This window comes from Scyliorhinus torazame, chromosome 21 (genome assembly GCF_047496885.1).
Source record: "Scyliorhinus torazame isolate Kashiwa2021f chromosome 21, sScyTor2.1, whole genome shotgun sequence".
In the NCBI taxonomy this organism is placed as follows: domain Eukaryota; kingdom Metazoa; phylum Chordata; class Chondrichthyes; order Carcharhiniformes; family Scyliorhinidae; genus Scyliorhinus; species Scyliorhinus torazame.
In genome coordinates, this window is record NC_092727.1 from 80,973,316 (window position 1) to 80,998,990 (window position 25,675).

Sequence of the window (25,675 nt, forward strand, 5' to 3'; positions counted from 1 at the left end):
GTCAGTCAGATTCAGAGGCCGACTGAGGTATTTTAGCTCGGACCTCATTATTCCAATTTTTTGATGTAATGACTTTTTTTATTGTGAATCTGCTGACGTTAACTGGTTGAGTTAATTAAGCCTTTACTTCCCTGGGAGCAGCGTTGTCGACAAGACTCAATTCTAATGTCCCAGTCATGGCCTGAACCAAACGCTGATGTTCTGTGGGTCTTCAGAGTCACTCACAATGTAGCGTCTCCAATAAATCTCTCAAATTCCTCGTTCAGCCACGCAATCGCCGACCGACACCTGCAAATCAAGCACCCCTTAGCTGATCGGGCCATTCAAGATCGACGCCCATCGCCTCAAAAAGTAAATCCTTTTATCACATTAAGGTGCAGCCAAGCTGTGTATACAGTGATTCATTTCAACATCTTTAGACAATACAAACACAGCCTGGTAGGCTGATTCTGAGCTAGCCCTCGCCAACAAAATCTCAGTCCAGCGAACAGTTCCCACCTGTAAGAAATAAAAGAATTTCAAGCCAAGTTACATCTTGCATCCAGCCCAAACGGGGATCCTCAGCCTTCAGGTGAGTCTTGGCAATAAAGGGTTGGATTCTCCGCCTCGGAACCTGGAAACGCGATTGGGCAGAGAATCGTGCGTCTGGCAAAAATGAAGGTTCGCGCCGGCACCGATTCGGACGTCATACTCCAGTCCCGCAACAATGAGGTTAGCGCCCTGTGCCGTCGGGACCATTCAAAACTGGCATTTGCATTCATTTAAATATACTTACTGGGTTAGGCCCAGTAGACGCCATGCTTCCGCGATGCTCCATCCTCTCAGGCGGAGATCTCGTGGGCATGAATTACTACACGTGTTTAAAAATGTGGATTGGGCATCAGGACTGCGGCGGGGAGCAGGAGGCTAAAAATAAATCACTGAAAAACTTTTGAATACTTTCGGGTTTTGCTGGGGGGTGGCTTCCCAGGTGGGAAGGCAGTAGCAGCTAGTGTCTTGGTGTCGAGTCCGTGGATCTAGCGTGTCTCCCTCGGGATCGGGATGGTCTGGCTCAGAACACTATTGCTGCAGTCTGTCTTTTAAACACACCCCTTTCGTGCTTTTTACAGGCTCCCGGCTGCTCACCCTGCTGAGCACTGCCTGTGTCCTTTAAATGCTCAGAAGGCGTCTGGTCATCTGGGAGTCCACTCTGGCTGCCTCTCTGGACACCCTCATACCCCAACTGTATCATCAAGGGTATGGGACAGACACCTTACCAGTGACCACCATGCCTCGGATCACCAGCTGTTTTTACTTAACCTTTCCTGATGCAATTATATAGTTTTAAATCCCTCTAACAGTTCCTTTAGCAAATTACATAGATTCCCTTGGGAGGCTGAGAGCGTTGACTGTCTCTACCACCACCTCCCAGGCAGTGTTCAGGAGAGCAGTTTTGAGTCTGTGGTCCACCCTGAGGAAGAGGGTGTCCCTCCGCTCCTAATTGGCACGGAGCTGTGGGCCTACCTCGGACCCCAATCTCAGGTACAGAACAATCGTTTATTTGCCAATGTGTTAGGAGAGTGCGTTCTCAGAGAATGTTCCTGAGGCAGGACCCTACCCAACTCGAGAACCATGAGAGATTAATATATTGAAAGGTAGTATATTGCTTAATTTCCAACATTGCCTGATTTAGGTTTACATGAAACAATTTGCACATTTTCACAAGGTAGGGTGTCTGTTACCCTAAGACTGATCTGTCTTCTCTATCTCATTGAGGCTCCTCCTAATCATTCCCTGGTGCCTGTTGCTACCACACTCAGCCTTGCACTGCTATCTTTGTCAGCTTTGATGACCAAGGAAACTAGCTGTAAGAATAAAAACATTTATTTTACTTTTAACAATAATCTGTCCATGGCAGTGACTATCTACAATCAGAGACCCCGTTGGGATGACCAACATGCCGGTCCCTGCTCGGGCTGGCTTTTATGCTCGGTTTAACCAGCCTCAGCTGGGTGGGCCTTTGTCTCCTCCCTTGGAAGCTCATACTCCACAACCCTCATGGGGGGAATGGTAATGTTTTCACTGTGGGCCTCGTGGGGGTTATGACATCTGCTGAGTCAGGTCAGGTAATACAGGCATTCAAGCTACTGATGTGGGACCCGAAGTTGCCTGAGGTTCACTGATACCAGCTGATTGTTTAACTATGAAAACATCCGACTAGCAGTGCCTGGGTGTTTTTTCCGCAACAGCGTGTTAGCCAGGTGGTGTCTTTTACCATGAATGTCAAATTTTACTTAACCTTTCCTGATGCAATTATATAGTTTTAAATCCCTCTAACAGTTCCTTTAGCAAATTACATAGATTCCCTAATCCCTTTTAATGTAATTATTTAATCCCTCTGAAGATCCCTTCATAAACCATTATCATTATCTGCCCTAATAAATTGTTGTAATAAAATATATTCATTATTTCTCTCTTACAATTCCCATGAAAGGAAAGGACAAGGCAAACAAATCCATCTGGATATGAAAAGGAGTAGAAATTAAGATGCCTAAGAAGAAGTGTGCTTATGAGTGATGTCAGTGGGATATACAATGGAGAACCGGGTTGAATATAGAAGGTTCAGGGGGGGACTGAAAAAGCAAATAGCAGCTAACATTAAAAGAAATCCAAAAAGTCTTCTAAAGACATATAAATAGTAAAAAGGTGGGAAGAAAAGGAGTGGGGCTGATTAGGGACCAAAAAGGAAATTTATGCTGGGAGTATGGCTGAGGCATTGAACAAATACTTTGTATCTGTTTTTAACAAAGAAGAAAATGTGCCCCAGGTCATGATGAAAGAGGGGATGTGGTTTAAAATTGATCAGGAGGAGGTATTGGATAGGCTGGGTGTTCTTAAGATTGGTAAGACACCAGAACCGGGTGAAATGCATCCAAGGATACTGAAGGAATTGAGAGTGGAAATTGCAGAGGCACTAGCCATAGGTTTCTAATCTTCCTTAGACCGAAGAGTTGTGCCAGACGACTGGAGACAGGTTGGTGAAATGGGCAACAAGAGACAGATGGAATTTTAATGCAGAGAAGTTTGAAATGATGCATTTTGGTAGGAATTCAGAGAGAGAGTGTGTAAAATGATGCATATATGCTAAAGGGAATGTAGGAGTAGAGGGGCCTGGGTGTATATGTCCAGACGTTGTTGAAGGTGGCAGGACAGGTTGAGAGTGTGGTTAATAAAGCATATGGCAACCTGGGCTTTATCAATAGACATGATGTAGAGATGTCGGCGTTGGACTGCGGAGGCACAGTAAGGGGTCTTACAACACCAGGTTAAAGCCATAATGGGCATGTCACTCCTTCTAAGGGCTCACATAGACATGGTGAGCTGAATAACCTCTGATCGGTAAACATAGAACATAGAACGATACAGTGCAGTACAGGCCCTTCGGCCCACGATGTTGCACCAACATGGGAAGTCAAAAAAACAAAAGCCATCTAACCTACACTATGCCATTACCATCCATATGCTTATCCAATAAACTTTTAAATGCCCTCAATGTTGGCGAGTTCACTACTGTTGCAGGTAGGACATTCCACGGCCTCACCACTCTTTGCGTAAAGAACCTACCTCTGACCTCTGCCCTATATCTATTACCCCTCAGTTTAAGGCTATGTCCCCTCGTGCTAGCCATTTCCATCCGCGGGAAAAGGCTCTCACTGTCCACCCTATCTAACCCCCTGATCATTTTGTATGCCTCGATTAAGTCTCCCCTTAACCTTCTTCTCTCTAACGAAAACAACCTCCAGTCCATCAGCCTTTCCTCATAAGATTTTCCCTCCATACCAGGCAACATCCTGGTAAATCTCCTCTGCACCCGTTCAAAAGTTTCCACGTCCTTCCTATAATGAGGTGACCAGAACTGTACGCAATACTCCAAATGTGGCCATACCAGAGTTTTGTCCAGCTGCAACATGACCTCATGACTCCAGAACTCAATCCCTCTACCAATAAAGGCCAATACTCCATAGGCCTTCTTCACAACCCTATCAACCTGGGTGGCAACTTTCAGGGATCTATGTACATGGACACCGAGATCCCTCTGCTCATCCACACTTCCAAGAACTTTACCATTAGCCAAATATTCCGCATTCCTGTTATTCCTTCCAAAGTGAATCACCTCACACTTCTCTACATTAAACTCCATTTGCCACCTCTCAGCCCAGCTCTGCAGCTTATCTATGTCCCTCTGTAACCTGCAACATCCTTCCGCACTGGCGACAACACCACCGACTTTAGTGTCGTCTGCAAATTTACTCACCCACCCTTCTGCGCCCTCCTCTAGGTCATTTATAAAAATGTCAAACAGCAACGGCCCCAGAACAGATCCTTGTGGTACGCCACTTGTAACTGAACTCCATTCTGAACATTTCCCATCAACCACCACCCTCTGTCTTCTTTCAGCTAGCCAATTTCTGATCCACATCTCTAAATCACCCTCAATCCCCAGCCTCCGTATTTTCTGCAATAGCCTACCATGGGGAACCTTATCAAATGCTTCACTGAAATCCATTTTCACCACATCAACTGCTCGACCCTCGTCTACCTGTTCAGTCACCTTCTCAAAGAACTCGATAAGGTTTGTGAGGCATGACCTACCCTTCACAAAGCCATGCTGACTATCCCTAATCATATTCCTATCTAGATGATTATAAATCTTGTCTCTTATAATCCCCTCCAAGACTTTACCCACAACAGACGTGAGGCTCACCGGTCTATAGTTGCCGGGGTTGTCTCTACTCCCCTTCTTGAACAAAGGAACCACATTAGCTATCCTCCAGTCCTCTGGCACTATTCCTGTAGCCAATGATGACACAAAAATCAAAGCCAAAGGCTCAGCAATCCCTTCCCTGGCTTCCCAGAGAATCCTAGGATAAATCCCATTGGGCCCCAGGGACTTATCTATTTTCAGCCTGTCCAGAATTGCCAACACCTCTTCCCCACGTACCTCAATGCCATCTATTCTAATAGCCTAGGTCTCAGCATTCTCCTCCACAACATTCTCTTTTTCCTGAGTGAATACTGACGGAAAATATTCATTCAGTATCTCGCCTATCTCTTCAGACTCCACACACAACATCCCATCCCTGTCCTTGACTGGCCCTACTCTTACCCTAGTCATTCTTTTATTCCTGACATACCTATAGAAAGCTTTTGGGTTTTCCTTGATCCTACCTGCCAAATACTTCCCATGTTCCCTCCTTGCTCGTCTTAGCTCTCTCTTTCGATCCTTCCTCGCTACCTTGTAACTATCCATCGCCCCAACTGAAACGTCACACCTCATCTTCACATAGGCCTCCTTCTTTTAACAAGAGATTCCACTTCTTTGGTAAACCACGGTTCCCTGGCTCGACGCCTTCCCCCCCTGCCTGACCGGTACGTACTTATCAAGAACACGCAGTAGCTGTTCCTTGAACAAGCTCCACATATCCAGTGTGCCCAACACTTGCAGCCTACTTCTCCCATCTACCCCTCCCAAGTCATGTCTAATGGCATCATAATTGCCCTTCCCCCAGCTATATCGCTTGCCCTGCGGGGTATACTTATCCCTTTCCATCACTAACGTAAACGTCACCGAATTGTGGTCACTGTCCCCAAAGTGCTCACCTACCTCCAAATCTAACACCTGGCCTGGTTCATTACCCAAAACCAAATCCAATGTGGCCTCGCCTCTTGTTGGCCTGTCAACATATTGTGTCAGGAAACCCTCCTGCACACATTGTACAAAAAACTACCCATCTAATGTACTCGAACTATATATTTTCCAGTCAATATTTGGAAAGTTAAAGTCTCCCATAATAACTACCCTGTTACTTTCGCTCTTATCCAGAATCATCTTCGCCATCCTTTCCTCTACATCCCTAGAACTATTTGGAGGCCTATAGAAAACTCCCAACAGGGTGACCTCTCCTTTCCTGTTTCTAACCTCAGCCCATACTACCTCGGAAGAAGAGTCCCCATCTAGCATCCTCTCCGCCACCGTAATACTGTTCTTGACTAGCAGCGCCACACCTCTCCCTCTTTTGCCTCCTTCTCTGAGCTTACTAAAACACCTAAACCCCGGAACCTGCAACAACCATTCCTGTCCCTGCTCTATCCACGTCTCCGAAATGGCCACAACATCGAAGTCCCAGGTACTAACCCATGCTGCCTGTTCCCCTACCTTATTTCATATACTCCTGGCATTGAAGTAGACACACTTCAAACCATCTACCTGAACACTGGCCCCCTCCTGCGAAGTCAAATCTGTGCTCCTGACCTCTATACTCTTAATCTCCCGTACCCTAAAACTACAATCCAGGTTCCCATGCCCCTGCTGCATTAGTTTAAACCCCCCCCCAAAGAGCACTAACAACTCTTTTCCCCCCCCCCCCCCAAGGATATTTGTGCCCCTCAGGTTCAGATGTAGACCATCCTGTCTGTAGAGGTCCCACCTTCCCCAGAAAGAGCCCCAGTTATCCAGAAATCTGAATCCCTCCCGCCTGCACCATCCCTGTAGCCACGTGTTTAATTGCTCTCTCTCCCTATTCCTCATCTCATTATCACGTGGCACGGGCAACAACCCAGAGACAACAACTCTGTTTGTTCTCGTTCTGAGCTTCCATCCTAGCTCCCTGAAAGCCTGCCTGACATCCTTGTCCCCTTTCCTACCTTATGTCGTTAGTGCCAATGTGGACCACGACTTGGGGCTGCTCCCCCTCCCCCTTAAGGACCCGGAAAACACGATCCGAGACATCACGTACCCTTGCACCTGGGAGGCAACATACCAAACGTGAGTCTCTCTCGCTCCCACAAAATCTCCTATCTGTGCCCCTGACTATCGAGTCCCCAATTACTAATGCTCTGCTCCTCTCCCCCCTTCGCTTCTGAGCAACAGGGACAGACTCCGTGCCAGAGGCCCGTACCCCATGGCTTACCCCTGGTAAGTCTTCCCCCCCCCCCCCACAAGTATCCAAAGCGGTATACCTGTTACTCAGGGGAACGACCGCAGGTGGTCCCTGCACTGACTGCTTCTTCCGAGTCCCTCTTACAGTTACCCATCTATCTCCAATCTTTGGTGTTACTAATTCCCTGAAGCTGCTATCTATGACCCCCTCTGCCTCCCGAATGATCCGAAGTTCATCCAGCTCCAGTTCCCTAACTCGGTCTTGGAGGAGCTGGAGATGGCTGCACTTCCTGCAGGTAAAAGCAGGGACACTAACGGCATCCCTCACCTCAAACATCCTGCAGGAGGAACATTGCACTCCCTTCCCTGCCATCCCTCTAACTTCCAACCAAGATCTGATTAATAAATACATTTTAAAAAAAAAAATAATAATGTAAATATGGTACTTACCTCACACCAATGGGTGTTATTATTAGGTTAGAGGAGGAGGGCGGGTGGGAGACACTACACGTGTAGTGTCTCGGGTTTCTTCTCCACCAGAATTTATTGGTGGGGGGGGAACCTTCCCAGAAGTCCGCGGGTTGAACTTCCGGTTCCGGGTCGAACTTCCGGTTCCCGCCTTATATAAAAAAAATAAAAAATAACACAGAAAAGAAGAACAGAACGGGACCAGGTAAGTGTTTTTAAAGCCAATACTCACCTCCCGACAGGCCCCTGCATGCCGCTCCTGCCATTCTATGATTCTATGATTATATGATTCAGGGATTCATTGGGTACAGTCCAGTTTTGATTCCGTGATTACAGTTCAGTAGTTATTCATTGGACACTATCCAATATTCCTTTTATGTATTTGTTCACGGGATGTGCGTGTCACTGGCTAGGCAGCATTTATTGCCCATGAGAAGGGGGTGGTGTGCTGCCTTCTTGAACCACTGCAATCCATGTTTTGTAGGTACACCCACAGTGCTGATAGCAATAGAGTTCCAGGATTTTGGCCTCGTGACAATGAAGGAACTGCAATATATTTCCAAGTCAGCATGGTGAGTGACTTGAAAGGGAACTTCCAGGTGGTGGTGTTGCCAAGTACCTCCTGCCCTTGTCCTTCTAGGTGATAGAACGCGGGAGTTTGGAAAGTGCTGCTAAAGGAGTCTTGATGCTTTGCTGCAGTGTCTCTTGGAGCCTGGAAGCATGGTAGCAATCTAATAGTCGGGAGGGGAGGGGGAAGCGGGGGGCCACGAGGCACCATTTTTGTCATCACCTGACAGGGGTAGACGGAGGCACCATTGTTTAAGGGCCTACCGGGCCCGATTTCAGACCTGCCTTGATTCCGCTACAGCATTCCTGATGAAGCCTTTGCCTCCTGTATGCATCCCTCCACCCCTGTACTGGAAGTCTGCAATCCTCACTGTAGCATAAAGGGTTAACAGAATGGCTATGACACTGTATGATGTAGATGATTATATATCACTGACATCAGGACTGGTTTAGCTTAGTTGCCTGGACAGCTTGTTCATGGTGCACAGTGAGGCCAGGGTGAGGTTCGATCCCTGTACCGGGTGAGGTTATCCATGAAGGCCTCACCTTCTCAATCTTGCCCCTCAACTTTGGTGTTCCTCAGGTTAAATCAGCACCAGTCAGCTCTTTGAGTGCCGGTTTAGCTCAATTGGGCAGCTGTTTTGTGAAGCAGAGCTAGGCCAACAGCACAGGTTCAATTCCCATACCGGCTGAGGTTATTCATGAAGGCCCCCGCCTTCTCAATTTTTCCCCTTGCCTGAGATGTGGTGATCCTCAGGACAAATCACCACCAGTCAGCACTCCCCCTCAAAGGGGAAAGCAGTCAATGGTCATCTGGGACTTGATGCACTATCAATTACGACGAGACAAGAGTATAGAGTAATCGAGGCTTTATTACACAGAGGTGTGTGTCCTCCTACACCTGCTGCTGAAATGGCTGCAGTTCGGAGAGCACACACATTTATACTCCGCCTACTGGACAGAGCCAGCAGGCAGGGTTCTAACCCGTACCTGTAGTACAGGGGCCTTACCTTAATACCCTCGTATGCAGTGCAGTATATACAATATAATACAACAGTGGGGACGACCACATTCACCCCCTGTTAAAAATGAGTCCAGCGGGGGTGGTGGAAAACTATTTACATACAGGTTGTCATTAAAATTTCAGAGAAGGTTACAAATTTAGACGGTCGAGCGCCTTGATCCGTCGTTGAGAGCGCCGCAGTGCTGGTGGCGAGTCAGGCGTCGGCTCGGCCGTCGGTGACTCCGGGAGCGTGTCGACATCCTCTTCATCCCCGGGTGGGACCAAGGGGAGGACGGATTATTCTGGAGCGGGGGCTGTGGTGTGGTGCGCTGGGGGAAGGGAGGGTGGCGCTGGGGCAGAGGGGCGTGTGTGTGGGGACCCAGCTGGTGCCAGGTCCCTGAGGGAGACTGTGTCTTGGCGGCCATCGGGGTACGCTACGTAGGCGTACTGAGGGTTTGCGTGGAGTAGCTGTACCCTCTCAACCAATGGGTCTGCCTTGTGGAGCCACACGTGCTTGTGGAGGAGAACGGGTCCTGGAGCTGCCAGCCACGTTGGGAGCGAAACCCCGGAGGTGGGCTTCCTGGGGAAGGCAAAGAGACGTTCATGGGGGGGGTTTCGTTGGTCGCCGTGCACAGGAGCGACCGAATGGAGTGAAGTGCGTCGGGGAGGACCTCCTGCCAGTGGGAGGCCGGGAGATTTCTGGACCGTAGGGCCAGCTGGACGGCCTTCCAGACCGTACTATTCTCCTGCTCCACCTGCCTGTTTCCCCGGGGGTTGTAGCTGGTCATTCTGCTCGAGCCAATGCCCCTGTTGAGCAGGTACTGGCACAGCTCATCGCTCATAAATGAGGATCCCCGGTTGCTGTGGACGTAGGCGGGGAAACCGAACAGACCGAAGATGGTGTTGAGGGCTTTGATGACGGTGGCAGACGTCATATCGGGACATGGGATGGTGAAGGGGAATCTGGAATATTCGTCGACCACATTGAGAAAATACGTGTTGCGGTCGGTGGAGGGGAGGGGACCTTTGAAGTCCATGTTGAGGCGTTCAAAGGGGCGGGAGGCCTTCAGGCGCACACGGTCTGTCCGGTGGAAGTGCGATTTACACTACGCACAGACCTGGCAGTCTCTGGTGACAGCCCTGACTTTCTCGATGGAGTAGGGCAGATTGGGGGCCTTAATGAAGTGATAAAAGCGGGTGACCCCTGGGCGACAGAGATCGTCGTGCAGGGTCCGGAGTCGGTCCACTTGTGCACTGGCACATGTACGTCGGGACAGGGCATCGGGGGGCTCGTTGAGCTTACCGGGGCGATACAATATCTCGTAATTAAAGGTGGAGAGCTCGATCCTCCACTGCAAAATCTTATCATTTTTGATCTTACCCTTCTGTGTGTTAAACACGAAGGCAACCGACTGTTGGTCAGTGAGGAGAGTGAATCTCCTGCCGGCCAGGTAATGCCTCCAGTGCCGCACAGCTTCAACGGTCACTTGGACTTCCTTTTCGATGGAAGAGTGCCGAATTGCGGAGGTATGGAGGGTGCGGAAAAGAATGCCACGGGCCTGCCTGCCTGGTTGAGGGTGGCGGCCAGAGCGACATCTGATGCATCGCTCTCGACTTGGGAGGGGAGCGTCTCATCGACCGCGTGCATCGCGGCCTTGGCGATGTCGACCTTGATACGGTTGTAAGCCTGCTGAGCCTCGGCCGGCAGTGGGAAACCGGTGGAGTGGATGAGTGGACGGCCCTTGTCCGCATAGTAAGGGATCCACTGGGCGTAGTACGAAAAGAACCCCAGGCATCGTTTGAGGGCCTTGAGGCAGTGGGGAAGGGGGGGGCGCATGCGATCAGGGTCGGGCCCTAGAACTCCGTTCTGAACCACATAGCCGAGGATGGCTAATCAGTTCGTGCTGAACACACACTTCTCCTTGTTGTAGGTTAGTTTGAGGACTTTGGCGGTGTGGAGAAATTTGGAAAGGTTAGTGTCATGGTCCTGCTGGTCGTAGCCACAGTTGGTGACGTTATCCAGGTACGGGAAAGTGGCCCGCAGTCCGTACCGGTCAACCATTCGGTCCATCTCCTGTTGGAAGACCGAGACCCCGTTAGTGACGCCGAAGGGAACCCTAAGGAACTGGTGAAGGCGGCCGTCCGCTGCAAACGCAGTGTACGGGCGGTCTGCCTTGCCTAATGAAGAGCTGATGGTAGGCAGATTTCAGGTCCACTGTCAAGAAGACCCGGTACTGTGCAATCTGATTGACCATATCAGATATGTGTGGGAGGGGGCACGCGTCGAGCTGCGTATACCGATTGATGGTCTGACTGTAGTCAACGACCATCCCGTTTTTCACCACTACCACTTGGACTCTCCAGGGGCTGTTGCTGGACTCGATGATACCTTCCCGCAGCAGCCGCTGGACCTGAGACCTGATGAAGGTCCTGTCCTGGGTGCTGTACCGTCTGCTCCTGGTGGCGACGGGTTTGCAATCCGGGGTGAGGTTTGCAAACAGAAAAGGCGGGTCGACCTTAAGGGTCGTGAGGCCGCATACAGTAAGGGGTGGTAGGGGCCCGCCAAATTTTAGGGTTAGGCTTTGGAGGTTGCACTGGAAGTCCAGGCCGAGTAGCAAGGCAGCGCAGAGGTTGAGGAGGACGTAGAGCCGGAGGCCGCTGAACTCTACGCCCTGGATGGTGAAGGTGGCGATACAGTACCCCCGGGACGCCACGGAGTGAGATCCGGAGGCCAGGAAGATCCTTTGGTTAATGGGGTGTACCGCGGGGGAGCAGCGCCTTACTGTATCGGGGTGGATGAAGCTCTCGGTGCTCCCGGAGTCCAGAAGGCAGGATATCTCATGCCCATCGACCTTCACCTTTGTCGACGCGGTCGCGAGGTTGTGCGATCGGGACTGGTCAATCGTGACGGAGGCGAGACGTGGCTGGTCGTCGGCGGTTGCAGGCGATGAGCGGCCCAATGAGGTGCCCGACGGGCAGGGGTCCTGAGGCGGGGAAGATGGTGGTGCCCACGGGCCGCACGTGTCCTGAGGCAGGCAAGATGGCAGCACCCATGGGCCGCACGTGTCCTGAGGCAGGCAAGATGGTTGCGCCCACGGGCCGCACGTGGTCTGAGGTGAGGAAGATGGCGGTGCCCACTGGCCACACGGAGGGGTGCAGGGACAATAGCGGCGATTGAGTGGGCCTGGCACACTGCAACAAAATGTCCTTTCTTGCCGCAGGCCTTGCAGAGCGCGCTCCGCGCTGGGCAGCGCTGCTGGGGATGTTTTGTCTGTCTGCAGAAGTAGCACTTGGGTCCCCCGGGGTTGGTTGGCTGCCACGCGGCGCAGGCGTGGGGTTGGCTGGGGGCGGTCGCTGATGGGGTCCACGATGGGGTTGCCGCTGGCAGGGTCCACGATGCCCAGGAGGGGTGGGCCGTGCGGTCGGGGGCATACGCCTGTACTTTACGTGAGGCGACTGTGAGCGCTAGTTTCTTGGTCGCCGCGAGGTCAAGCGTAGCCCCTTCTAAGAGGTGCTGGCAGATGTAGGCCGACGCTATGCCTGTAATGAACGCGTCACTCATCAGCAGGTTAAAATGTTCAGCGGCCGAAACGGCCTGGCAATCACAGTCTCTCACCAGGGCGAGCAGGGCACGCCAGAAATCTTCCACAGACTCACCGGGAGGTTGGTGCCGCGTGGACAGGAGGTGCCTGCCGTAGATCTTGTTGGTCTGCTGAGCGTAGTTCTCCTTCAGTAGCACCATGGCCTCTGCGTAGTCCTGGATGAGGGGAAAGACATCGGAGCTCAGCCGCGTGTACAGAATCTGGAGCTTCTGTGCTTCTGGGATTGGGTCTGTCGCAGATCCGATGTATGCTTCAAAGCAAGCTAGCCAATGTGCAAAGTCCTTTTTGGCGTTGTCTGCTTGAGGATGCAGCTACAGGCAATCCGGCTTGATGCGGAGATCCATCTTTATAAAATCTCTGTGTAATAAATTGATGCACTATCAATTACGACGAGACAAAAGTAGAGAATAATCTAGGCTTTATTACACAGAGATGTGTGGCCTTCTACAGCTGCTGCCGAAATGGCTGCAGTTCGGAGAGCACACACATTTATACTCCGCCTACTGGGCGGAGCCAGCAGGCACGGATCTACCTCCGTACCTGTAGTACAGGGGCCTTACCGTAATACCCATATATACAATATAATACAACAGTGGTGACTACCACACACCCCACCCATTTACACCACAACCATTTACACACCTCCCCCTCGCATTTACCCCTCGCCTTACCGTAATACCCTCGTATGCAGTGCAATATATACAATATAATACAACAGTGGTGACTACCACAGGACTATGGCGACTTTACTTACTTTATATCACTGACATCTGTCAGTCATGTGCCAGAGACTCTGTACAGCAGTCGGCAACTCATAGAGGAAAAGTGCCTTCTCAGTAACCCACTTTGTACATATTGTACATTGTGTTTTAAGTCATTATCATGGTCTGCTGTGGTTTCTTTTCACAAGAGATCAGGCGAGCATGTTCCTCAAACATTTCCGAACACTAAATGCTCAGCTGAACAAAATCGGAGAGGTGAGCAGTCATGTGGTCACCATTCCTCCCCAATCCTGCGAATAGCAAATGGATCAATCACCTGCCAGATTGAATCCTCCATGTGGCTTTCCTTCTTGGAGCTTGCAGGTTGAAACTTAGCTGCGACATACATGGAATGTTGGTGATCAGGGAGTGGTGCAGCCACAGATTTCTTTTGATGCATGACAGTATCCCAGCGATAGCCAGTTGACTGTCTTTGCTCACCCCCACCCCATGCTTTTATGAAATGAAAATCACTTATTGTCACAAGTAGGCTTCAATGAAGTTACTGTGAAAAGCCGCTAGTCGCCACATTCCGGCGCCTGTTCTGGGAGGCTGGTACGGGAATTGAACCGTGTTGCTGGCCTGCTTGGTCTGCTTTAAAAGCCAGTGATTTAGCACAGTGTGCTAAACCAGCCCCTATCTTTAGATAGAGTAGTCATATAGACATTGAGGAGCCTCTATCTTAGGCCAAATGATTACCACCAGAGATGCTGTGCTAGTCTTTATGGGAAAACTAAGTGTTCCTCCTTCTGCTTTTAGGAAATACAGGCCAACAACAATAAGGAATTGGGGCATTGCTGAGATTCGACCTCTGACACTAGAGTAGGAGGCCCTAGAACTGGCTGGTCGCAGGGAAGCTGCAGCGTTACTGATGGTGCGAAAGGCGAGTCAGCCCAAGAGAGCAACGCATTATCATGCTCAATGTGATATATGGAGCTCTGCACTGGCATGGTCGGAATGAGGAGGTGTGAAGCACTTAACCCTTAACTGTTTATTTGTGTTCTCTCAGGTGGGTCCCACCACTCTAAGGAAGACCATTTGTTGTGACCATGGGCCTGCAGTGCACTTCAGAGGAGGAATAGTCAGGGTTTGCACCGCCACACCATTCCCCTGCACCCTTCTCCAGGCCAGGTACTCTCACGTTGGTGGTAATGTGCTTGTGATTAGATTCAGGGTCACAGTCTGGTGAGCACATCACAGGTGGGCCCCAGCAGCTGACAGAGGCTGAGGCAGCCAAGGCCACTGATAATCAGGGGAATGTGGGAGGCCAGGCCCATCCTGAGCCCCAGGCTGATGACAAATCTCTGGAAACAGCAACATGGAACCTACTGCAACTGCAATGTGAGATAAGGGAACATCCAGCACTGCACATGTGCCAGACTGCACATCCATACAACACAGATGGAAGACTCCAACAAGGCCATGTCTCTGGTGTGAGCATGTGGCTTCCTCCATGGAAAGGTTAGCGATTCTCATGGAGAGTTAGATCCAGCAGATGACTCAGTGGATGCCAGAGATGTATGCTGACCTGCATACCATTGTTACGGATGCCTGGTCAACACTCATCAATGGCTGTGATACTGAACCAGATGTGTAACATTTTTTAAGTTTTAAGACTGCGCAGAAAGATCAATTTGTTCCAGGAGTGATAATATAAGAAATAGGGCTTAATTATTTTACAAAAAAAACTGCATTAAAACAAAATAAAAGATAACAATATTTAAACTTTTACTTCACAATTCTTCAGCATTGCTCTCCGAAGAAAAATGAAACATTTGAATGTTGTATATTGTGGTAAACCACTGTTAGTGTATTATATGTACTGTGGTAAACTGTTACTGTACCACATGTATTGTGGTAAACCACTGCCTAATGGCTCCGCCTCCGCTCGGTATAAAGGTGGCTGACCTCCTGCCCTGCCCCAGTTCGGGATCAGTGGCCAGGAGGCTTTCTGTTTAGCTTATTAAAGCCACAGTTTTGTTCACTACTCGTCTTGTGTTAATTGATGGCACATCAATTTAATAAGCTAAACTTTTAAGATGAATTCATCACTCAAGCCTGATCGCCTGGAGTTGGACCCACTGCGACATTCGAGCATTGGCTAAGCTGCTTCGAAGCTTACCTCTGATCCTCCACCGACGACGTCACCGACCTCCAAAAGCTTCAAATACTCAATGCACGGGTGAGCCCGCAAGTTTTCCTTCTTATCAGAGATGCCCCCTCGTATACGGAGGCGATAATGCTGCTGAAGGGACGTAAAGGCAGTAAGCGAGGTGTACGCCAGGCACCTCCTTGCCACGAGGCGACAACGCCCCGGAGAACCACAAGCCGATTTCCTGCGTGCCTTGCGGGTACTCGGCCAGAATTGGGCTTGCCAGGCGGTATCGGCTGTCCAACACATGGAGCTGCTGATCAGGCATGCCTATGTCGTGGGCATTAAATCCAATTACATCCACCAGCGCTTGCTAGGAGGGGGTACAATCGGCCTCCCAGAGACCGTGCAGCTCTCAAACTCACTGGAAGTGGCCTTCCAGAACATGGAGGCCTATACCTCCGACCATGCAGCACCCTTGTGGACGCCGCCATCACCCTACTCGAGTGCGGCGCAAGCCTGTGCCGTGTAGCAGCCCGCCAATGCCGGAAGCCCAAAATGCTACTTTTGCGGCCAGGGTAAGCACCCCAGACACCGTTGCCCTGCACGGAATGCGATTTGCAACGGGTGTGGGAGGAAGGGCCACTTCGCCAAAGTCTGCCAGGCCCGACCTGTCCATAACGTTCCTAGGCCCAGCAGCGCTGACTGTTGTCACTCGAGACCACCCCCAGCTGCCGTGCCACCTGCCATGTGCGACCAGTAGGCAGCACCATTTTCGCTGCCACCCGCCATGTGCGACCCGTGGGGGCCGCCATCTTTGACGCCCCTTCAATGCCATCCACCACGTGAGACCCATGGGGGCCGCCATTTTGGAACTACTCCGCCGCCTCCCGGGACCCTTGCTCACCCGGTCGTACGCTGGCCACCGCTACCTCCGACCGGCCCACCCACCACCATCCGAAGCTCGCCTCCATCACACTCGACCAGTCTCGATCTCATCATCTCACGAAATCCACGTTGACCATCCGGATCAACGGACACGAGACGGCCTGCCTCTTTGACTCCGGAGCACAGTCAGCTTTATCCACCCAGATACGGTAAGGCGCTGCTCCGTCCCAATTTTACCCACGACCCAGAAAATCTCCCTGGCTTCCGGATCACATTCCGTAGAAATCCGGGGGTACTATGTCGCGACCCTTTCGGTACAAGGCGTTGAGTACATTAACTTTAAGCTCTACGTCCTCCCCCATCTCTGTGCTGCCCTATTACTGGGGCTTGACTTTCAGTGCCACCTCCAAAGCCTTACCTTAAAGTTCGGTGGACCCCTGCCCCCCCTCACCGTCTGTAGACTCGCGACCCTTAAGGTCACCCCACCCTCTCTCTTCGCTAACCTCACCCCAGACTGTAAGCCCGGCACCACTAGGAGCAGACGATACAGTGCCTGGGATAGGGCCTTTATCAGGTCGGAGGTCCAGCGACTCCTACCAGAGGGGATCATTGAGGCTAGTACCAGTCCCTGGAGAGTCCAAGTGGTGGTCGGCAATACTGGGGAGAAGCACCGGATGGTCATCGACTACAGTCAGATGATCAACCGGTACACGCAGTGTGGTAGTCTGTATAGAGGTATTACGGTACCTGGTAATGCTGGAACACCATTGATAGATATTGTATATTTCCTATTGGTCAAGCTGTATGGTAGCTCCACCCTGCAAGGCGGGTTATAAGAGCCCGTGCCATCCCAGCAGCCTTCTTTCTGTACCTGAGCGGCAGGGGGAAACATCTAGCTTATTAAAGCCTTCAGTTGGACTGCAACCTCGCTTTAGTGGTCATTGATCGTGCATTAATTTAAAAAGCTAGATTTAAAAGGATGGAGCTCCGAATCAAGCCTGAGTGTCTGCAACTCAGCCCCCACGCAGCGAACTCAGCAGCAACCTTCAAGCTCTGGCTGGCATGTTTTAAAGGATATCTCGGAACGGCCGAAAACACACCCACGGAAGAACAGAAATTGCAAGTCCTGCACTCGAGGGTGAGCCCAGAAATTTACACCCTCATCGAGGACGTGGATGACTTTGATGCAGCAATGGCACTGCTAAAAGGACATTATATTCGCCCGGTAAACCAGGTCTACGCCCGACATCTGCAAGCAACGAGGCGACAAATCCCTGGGGAATCGCTGGAAGAATTCTACTGTGCGCTCCTGGTGTTGGGGAGAAACTGCAGCTGCCCGCAAGTTTCGGCGAGCGACCACACACAACTCTTGATCCGGGACACTTTCGTGGCAGGTATGCTGTCCTCCCAAATCCGCCAGCGATTGTTGGTAAAAGACACCCTAGGCCTCAAGGAGGCACAGGCCCTTGCAGGCTCCCTGGATGTGGCCTCCAGAAACGCCCGCGCTTATGTTCCCGACCGCGCGGCAGCCCCCTGGGTAGCGTGGAACCCCTCCGCAGCCGACCCCGAGACAACCCCCTTCCCCCAACAAGCTTGTGCTGCAAGGCGGCCTGGCAACCCCCGGGGGGCCCCGCTGCTACTTTTGCAGGCAGGCCAAGCACCCCCGGCAGCGCTGCCCGGCCCGCGCCTCCACCTGCAAGGGATGCGGTAATAAGGGCCACTTCGTGGTGGTATGCCAGGCCAGTGCGGTCACCGCGGTCTCCGGCGGCGAATGCGGACTGCCACCACAAACCTCTCCACGGTCCCCGTGCGGCCAGCGGGCGCCGCCATCTTCCTACTCCAGGGCCACGTGCAGCCCCCTGGGCGCCGCCATCTTGTCCCGCGGACGCCACGTTCGATGGATGGGCGCCGCCATTTTGTACACCCCCAGCCATGTGCGACCAATGGGAGCCGCCATCTTGGATGGACTCCCAGGACCCCAGCTCGGCTGACCGCACACCGTGCGAAGAGAACACTCAATTGCTGCGATTAGCCTCGGTGACCTGGACCAGTCCCGGCCTCAGACACTCAACTGCTATAACAACAGTACTAATCAACGGGCACGAGACGTCCAGCCTAATCGACTCTGGGCGCGCGGAGAGCTTCATACACCCCGACATGGTAAGGTGCTGTTCTCTCCTCATCCACCCTGTTAATCAAAAAATCTCCCTGGCCTCCGGTTCCCACTCAGTAGAGATAAAGGGGTTTTGTATCGCAAACCTCACAGTCCAGGGAAGGGAGTTAAAAATTACCGGCTCTACATCCTTCCTCACCTCTGCACTGCCACACTCATAGGTTTAGACTTCCAGTGTAATCTGCAAAGTCTAACTTTCAAATTCGGCAGCCCGATACCCCCCCTCACTGTCTGCGGCCTCGCGGCCCTCAATGTCGATCCGCCTTCCCTGTTTGCGAACCTCACCCCGGATTGCAAACCCGTCGCCACCAGGAGCTGACGGTACAGTGCCCAGGATCGGATCTTTATTAGGTCAGAGGTCCAAAGGCTACTGAGGGAAGGAGTCATTGAAGCTAGCAACAGTCCCTGGAGAGCTCAAGAAGTGGCGGTGAAGACCGGGGAGAAGCATAGGATGGTCATCGACTACAGTCAGACCATCAACAGCTGGACGCGTACCCTCTCCCCCGCATATCCGACCTGGTAAACAGGATCGCGCATTACAAGGTCTTCTCCACGGTGGATCTTAAGTCCGCCTACCACCAGCTCCCCATCCGCACTAGTGACCGCAAATACACTGCCTTCGAGGCAGATGGGCGGCTCTATCACTTCTTAAGGGTTCCCTTCAGTGTCACCAACGGGGTCTCGGTCTTCCAGCGCAAGATGGATCAAATGGTTGACATGTACGGTTTACGGGCAACATTCCTGTACCTCGATAATGTCACCATCTGCGGCCACGACCAGCAGGACCACGACACCAGCCTCCGAAAATTCCTCCAGACCGCAAAGACCCTTAACGTTACATATAGCAAGGATAAATGCGTGTTTAGCACCGACCGCTTAGCCATCCTCGGCTATGTAGTGCGAAATGGAGTTGTAGGCCACGACCCTGAACGCATGCGCCCCCTTATGAAGTTCCCCTCCCTCACTGCTCCAACGCCCTGAAGCGCTGCTTACGGTTTTTCTCTTACTATGCCCAGTGGGTCCCAAACTATGCGGACAAGGCCCGTCCCCTGATCCAATCCACAGCTTTTCCCCCGTCGATAGAGGCCCACCAGACCTTCAGCCGCATCAAAGCAGACATTGCAAAGGCCATGATGCATGCCATCGATGAGTCCCTCCCCTTCCAGGTCGAGAGCGATGCGTCTGACGTAGCTCTGGCGGCCACCCTCAACCAAGCGGGCAGACCCATAGCCTTCTTCTCACGTACCCTCCATGCTTCCAAAATCCACCACTCCTCAGTCGGAAAGGAGGCCCAGGCCATAGTAGAAGCTGTGCGACATTGGCGGCATTACCTGGCCGGCAGGAGATTCACTCTCCTCATTGACCAACGATCGGTTGCTTTCATGTTCGATAATGCACAGCAGGGCAAGATAAAAAACGATAAGGTCTCGCGGTGGATGATCGAACTCTCCATCTACAACTATAAGATCTTGTATCGTCCCGGGAAGCTAGATGAGCCTCCTGATTCCCTGCCCCGCAACACACAAGTGGACCGCCTCCGAGCCCTCCACGAGGACCTCTGCCACCCGGGGGTCACTCGATTTTTCCACTTTATCAAGACCCGCAACCTGCCCCACTCCATTGAGGAGGTCAGGACAGCCACCAGGGACTGCCAAATCTGTCCTGAGTGCAAACCGCACTTCTACCGGCCAGAGAAAGTGCACATCTGATAAAGGCTTCCCGTCCCTTTGAACGCCTCAGCATGGGCTTCAAAGGCCCCCTCCCCTCCACCGACCGCAACACGTACTTCCTGAATGTGATTGACGAGTACTCCCGGTTCCCATTCGCCATCCCCTGCCCCGACATGACCGCAACCACCGTCATCAAGGCTCTCCATAGCATCTTTGCACTGTTCGGGTTCCCCACTTACATACATAGTTATAGGGGGTCCTCCTTTATGAGCGACAAACTGCGTCAATTCCTGCTCAGCAAGGGCATCGCCTCGAGCAGGACGACCAGTTACAACCCCCGGGGTAACGGACAGGTAGAGAGGGAGAAAGGAACGGTCTGGAAGACCGTCCTACTGGCCCTACGGTCCAGGAATCTCCCAGTCTCCCGCTGGCAGGAAGTCCTCCCGGATCCCTCCACTCCATCCGGTCACTGCTTTGTACCACGACCAACCAAACACCTCACGAACGTCTCCTTGTCTTCCCCAGGAAGTCCTCCTCTGGGACCTCGCTCCCGACCTGGCTGGCAGCTCCCGGATCCATCCTTCTCCGAAAACACATGCGGGCACACAAGTCGGACCCGTTGGTCGAGAGGGTCCATCTTCTCCACGCTAACTCCCAGTACGCCTACCCCGACGGCCAACAAGATACGGTCTCCCTATGAGACCTGGCGCCCGCCAGATCCCCACACACACCCCAGCCACCAGTCCCATCCTCCCTCCCACCAGTGCACCTTACAGGAGGATCGGTCCTTCCGCCGGCCCCGTCTAGGCCTCCCCACCCTCCGACGCACCCTGCAGCCGATCCCTTCCTAGGTCACCCGTTTTCCCCACCAGCGCCGTCTAGGGGTGTTGAAGCTGCCACAGAGATTGAGACCATGCTCCCGGAGTCACAGACGCCCGAGCCTCCACCGGAGTCACCACCGAAGCTTCGATGATCACAGAGGACGACCAGGGCCCCCGATCGACTGATTGCTTCATTTTAAAATGTACAGTTAATTATGAATCTGTAAATAGTTACAAAATGCTGTACGGAGGTATTATCGTACATAACTATAATTTCTACCACGTTACCATGTTGTAATATCAAGCCACCACCCCCGCCTGACTCTTTTTTAACAGGGGGTGAATGTGGTAGTTTGTGTAGAGGTATTACGGTACCTGGTAATGCTGGAGCACCATTGGTAGATATTGTATGTTTCCTATTGGTCAAGCTGTATGGTAGCTCCGCCCTGCAAGGTGGGGTATAAGAGCCCGTGCCGTCCCAGCAGCCTTCTTTCTGTACCTGAGCAGCTGGGGGAAACATCTAGATTATTAAAGCCTTCAGTTGGACTACAACCTCGCTTTAGTGGTCATTGGTCGCAGCTCAATGCGTACCCCCTCCCCCACATATCTGACATGGTCAATCAGATTGCGCAGTATCGAGTCTTCTCCACAGCTGCCTTGAAGTCCGCATACCACCATCTCCCTATCTGCCCGGAGGACCGCCAAAACACTGCCTTCAAGGCAGATGGCCGCCTCTACCACTTCCTCAGGGTTCCCTTGGCGTCACCAATGGGGTCCCGGTCTTCCAGCGAGAAATGGAACGAATGGTTGACTGGTACGGGCCACATTCCCATACAGAGATAATGTCACCATCTGCTGCCACGACCAGCAGGACCATGACGCAAACCTCCGGCATTTCCTCCACACCGCTAAGTTCCTTAACCTCACATACAATAAGGAGAAATGCGTTTTCCGCACAACCCGGCTAGCCATCCTTGGCTACGTTGTGGAAAACGGAGTCCTAGGGCCCGACCCCGGCCGCATGCTGGACCTTCCCCTCCCCCACTGCCCCAAGGCCCTGAAGAGATGTCTGGGGTTCTTCTCTTATTATGCCCATTGGGTCCCCAATAAGCGGATAAGGCCCGTCCACTTATTAAATGCACCATTTTTCCCCTGACGCCTGAAGCCCGCCTGGCTTTCAACTGCATCAGGGCAGACATTGCCAAAGCCGCGATGCACACTGTGGACGAGTCCATTCCGTTGCAGGTGGAGAGCGATGCGTCGGACTTTGCCCTGGCCACTACCCTCAACCAGGTGCCAGTGCACAAGTAGACCGACTTTGGGCCCTCCACAATGACCTCTGTCACCCGTTTTTTTCATTTTATCAAGGCTTGCCACCTGCCTACTCCATCGAGGAGGTCAGGACCATGACCAGGGACTGCCAGGTCTGCGCGGAGTGCAAACCGAACTTCTATCGGCCCAACAGAGCACACCTGGTAAAGGCCTCTCGCCCCTTTGAGCGCCTTAGCATCGACTTCAAAGGGTCCCTCCCCTCCACTGGACTTTCTCAACATTGTTGACGAGTACTCACGATTCCCCTTTGCCATCCCATGCTCTGACATGACCTCTGCCACCGTAATCAAGGCCCTGCACAGCCTCTTCACCTTGTTCGGTTTCCCCACCTCATCCATAGTGATCGGGGTTCCCCCTTCATGAGCGACGTGTTGAGTCAGCTCCTGCTTAGCAAGGGCATCGCCTCAAGCAGGGCGACCAGCTACAACCCCTGGGGAAACAGACAGGCGGAGAGGGAGAACGCGACGGTCTGGAAGGCCACCCTTCTGGCCCTACGGTCTAGAAGTCTCCCAGTCTCCCGCTGGCAGGAGGTCCTTCCTGATGCGCTCCACTCCATCCGGTCGCTCCTGTGCACTGCCACCAATGAGAGCCCTCACGAACATATGTTTGCCTTCCCTAGGAAGTCCACCTCAGGGGTCTCGCTCCCGTCCTGGCTGACAGTCCCAGGGACAGTCTCCAGTAATTTCCCTACCACTGACATAAGGCTTACCGGCCTGTACTTCTTTGGATTATCCTTGCTACCCTTCTTAAACAAAGGAACAACATTGGCTATTCTCCAGTCCTCCGGGACATCACCTGAAGACAGTGAGGATCCAAAGATTTCTGTCAAGGCCTCAGCAATTTCATCTCTAGCCTCCTTCAGTATTCTGGGGTAGATTCCATCAGGCCCTGGGGACTTATCTACCTTAATCTTTTTCAAGACGCCCAACACCTCGTCTTTTTGGATCTCAATGTGACCCAGGCTATCTACACACCCTTCTCCAGACTCAACATTCACCAATTCCTTCTCTTTGGTGAATACTGATGCAAAGTATTCATTTAGTACCTCGCCCATTTCCTCTGGCTCCACACATAGATTCCCTTGCCTATCCTTCAGTGGGCCAACCCTTTCCCTGGCTACCCTCTTGCTTTTTATGTACGTGTAAAAAGCCTTGGGATTTTCCTTAACCCTATTTGCCAATGACTTTTCGTGACCCCTTCTAGCCCTCCTGACTCCTTGCTTAAGTTCCTTCCTACTTTCCTTATATTCCACACAGGCTTCGTCTGTTCCCAGCCTTCTAGCCCTGACAAATGCCTCCTTTTTCTTTTTGACGAGGCCTACAATATCTCTCGTTATCCAAGGTTCCCGAAAATTGCCGCATTTATCCTTCTTCCTCACAGGAACATGCCGGTCCTGAATTCCTTTCAACTGACACTTGAAAGCCTCCCACATGTCAGATGTTGATTTACCATCAAACATCCGCCCCCAATCTAGGTTCTTCAGTTCCCGCTTAATATTGTTATAATTAGCCTTCCCCCAATTTAGCACATTTACCCTAGGACCACTCTTATCCTTGTCCACCAGCACTTTAAAACTTGCTGAGTTGTGGTCACTGTTACCGAAATGCTCCCCTACTGAAACTTCTACCACCTGGCCGGGCTCATTCCCCAATACCAGGTCCAGGACAGCCCCTTCCCTAGTTGGACTGTCTACATATTGTTTTAAGAAGCCCTCCTGGATTCTCCTTACAAACTCTGCCCCGTCTAAGCCCCTGGCACAAAGTGAGTCCCAGTCAATATTGGGGAAGTTGAAGTCTCCCATCACAACAACCCTGTTGTTTTTACTCTTTTCCAAAATTTGTCTACCTATCTGCTCCTCTATCTCCCGCTGGCTGTTGGGAGGCCTATAGTAAACCCCCAACATTGTGACTGCACCCTTCTTATTCCTGATCTCTACCCATATAGCCTCACTGCCCTCTGAGGTGTCCTCCCGTAGTACAGCTGTGATATTCTCCCTAACCAGTAGCGCCACTCCACCACCCCTTTTACATCCTCCTCTATCCCGCCTGAAACATCTAAATCCTGGAACGTTTAGCTGCCAATCCTGCCCTTCCCTCAACCAGGTCTCTGTAATGGCAACAACATCATAGTTCCAAGCACTAATCCAAGCTCTAAGTTCATCTGCCTTACACGTAATACTTCTTGCATTAAAACATATGCACTTCAGGCCACCAGACCCGCTGTGTTCAGCAACTTGTCCCTATCTGCTCTGCCTCAGAGCCATACTGTCCCTATTCCCTAGCTCTCCCTCAATGCTCTCACCTTCTGACCTATTGCTCCCATGCCCACCCCCCTGCCATACTAGTTTAAACCCTCCCGTGTGACACTAGCAAACCTCGCGGCCAGGATATTTATGCCTCTTCAGTTTAGATGTAACCCGTCCTTATATACGTCACACCTGCCCCGGAAGAGCTCCCAGTGTCCAGATAACGGAAACCCTCCCTCCTGTTTAGCCACGTGTTTAGCTGCCACATCTTCGTATTTCTAGCCTCACTGGCACGTGGCACAGGGAGTAATCCCGAGATTACAACCCTAGAAGTCCTGTCTTTTAACTTTCTGCCTAGCTCCCGGAACTCCTGCTGCAGGACCTCATGCCCCTTCCTGCCTCTGTCGTTAGCACCAATATGTACAACAACCTCTGCCTGTTTTCCCTCCCCCTTCAGGATGCCCCGCTACCCGTTCAGAGACCTCCTGGACCCTGGCACCAGGGGGGCAACATACCATCCTGGAGTCTCTTTCGCGTCCACAGAAGCGCCTATCTGTGCCCCTGACTATCGTGTCCCCTATGACTATTGCTCTCCTGCGCTTTGACCCTCCCTTCTGAACATCAGAGCCAGCCGTGGTGCCACTGCTCTGGCTGTTGCTGTTTTCCCCTGATAGGCTATCCCCCCCCGACAGTATCCAAAGGGGTATACCTGTTCGAGAGGGGGACAACCACAGGGGATTCCTGCACTGACTGCCTGCCCTTTCTGGTGGTCACCCATTTCTCTGCCTGCACCTTGGGTGTGACCACATTTATATAACTGCTATCTATGATGCTTTCCGCCACTATGATGCTTTCCGCCACCTGCATGCTCCTAAGTGCATCCAACTGCTGCTCCAGTCAAACCATGCGGTCTGTGAGGAGCTCCAGTTGGGTGCTCTTTCTGCAGATGAAGCCATCCGGGATGGTGGAAGCCTCCCGGACCTGCCACATCTCACAGTCAGAGCACTGCACCCCTCTAATTGACATTGCGTCAATTAATTCGTGAATTAAGTTTAAAAGTTTGAAAAAAAGTTACTGTTAACTATATGTTTCCTAGCACTAGATTTCTACTATGAATGTGAAAGCTAAATACAG

At 51.9% G+C, this 25,675-nt stretch overlaps 1 long non-coding RNA gene across 2 annotated transcripts; it reads left to right on the top strand.

Annotated features, from left to right (window-relative positions):
- Positions 1 to 489: 489 nt before the first annotated feature.
- On the top strand, positions 490 to 15,054 carry LOC140398369 (uncharacterized). Of its 2 annotated transcripts, none has more exons than XR_011937465.1 (3): positions 490 to 711; positions 7,872 to 7,959; positions 14,080 to 15,054. It is a non-coding gene; the product is annotated as an uncharacterized lncRNA (long non-coding RNA). The 2 variants fall into 2 exon arrangements; XR_011937464.1 differs by having other exon boundaries at positions 14,330 to 15,054.
- The last annotated feature ends 10,621 nt before the right edge of the window (positions 15,055 to 25,675 follow it).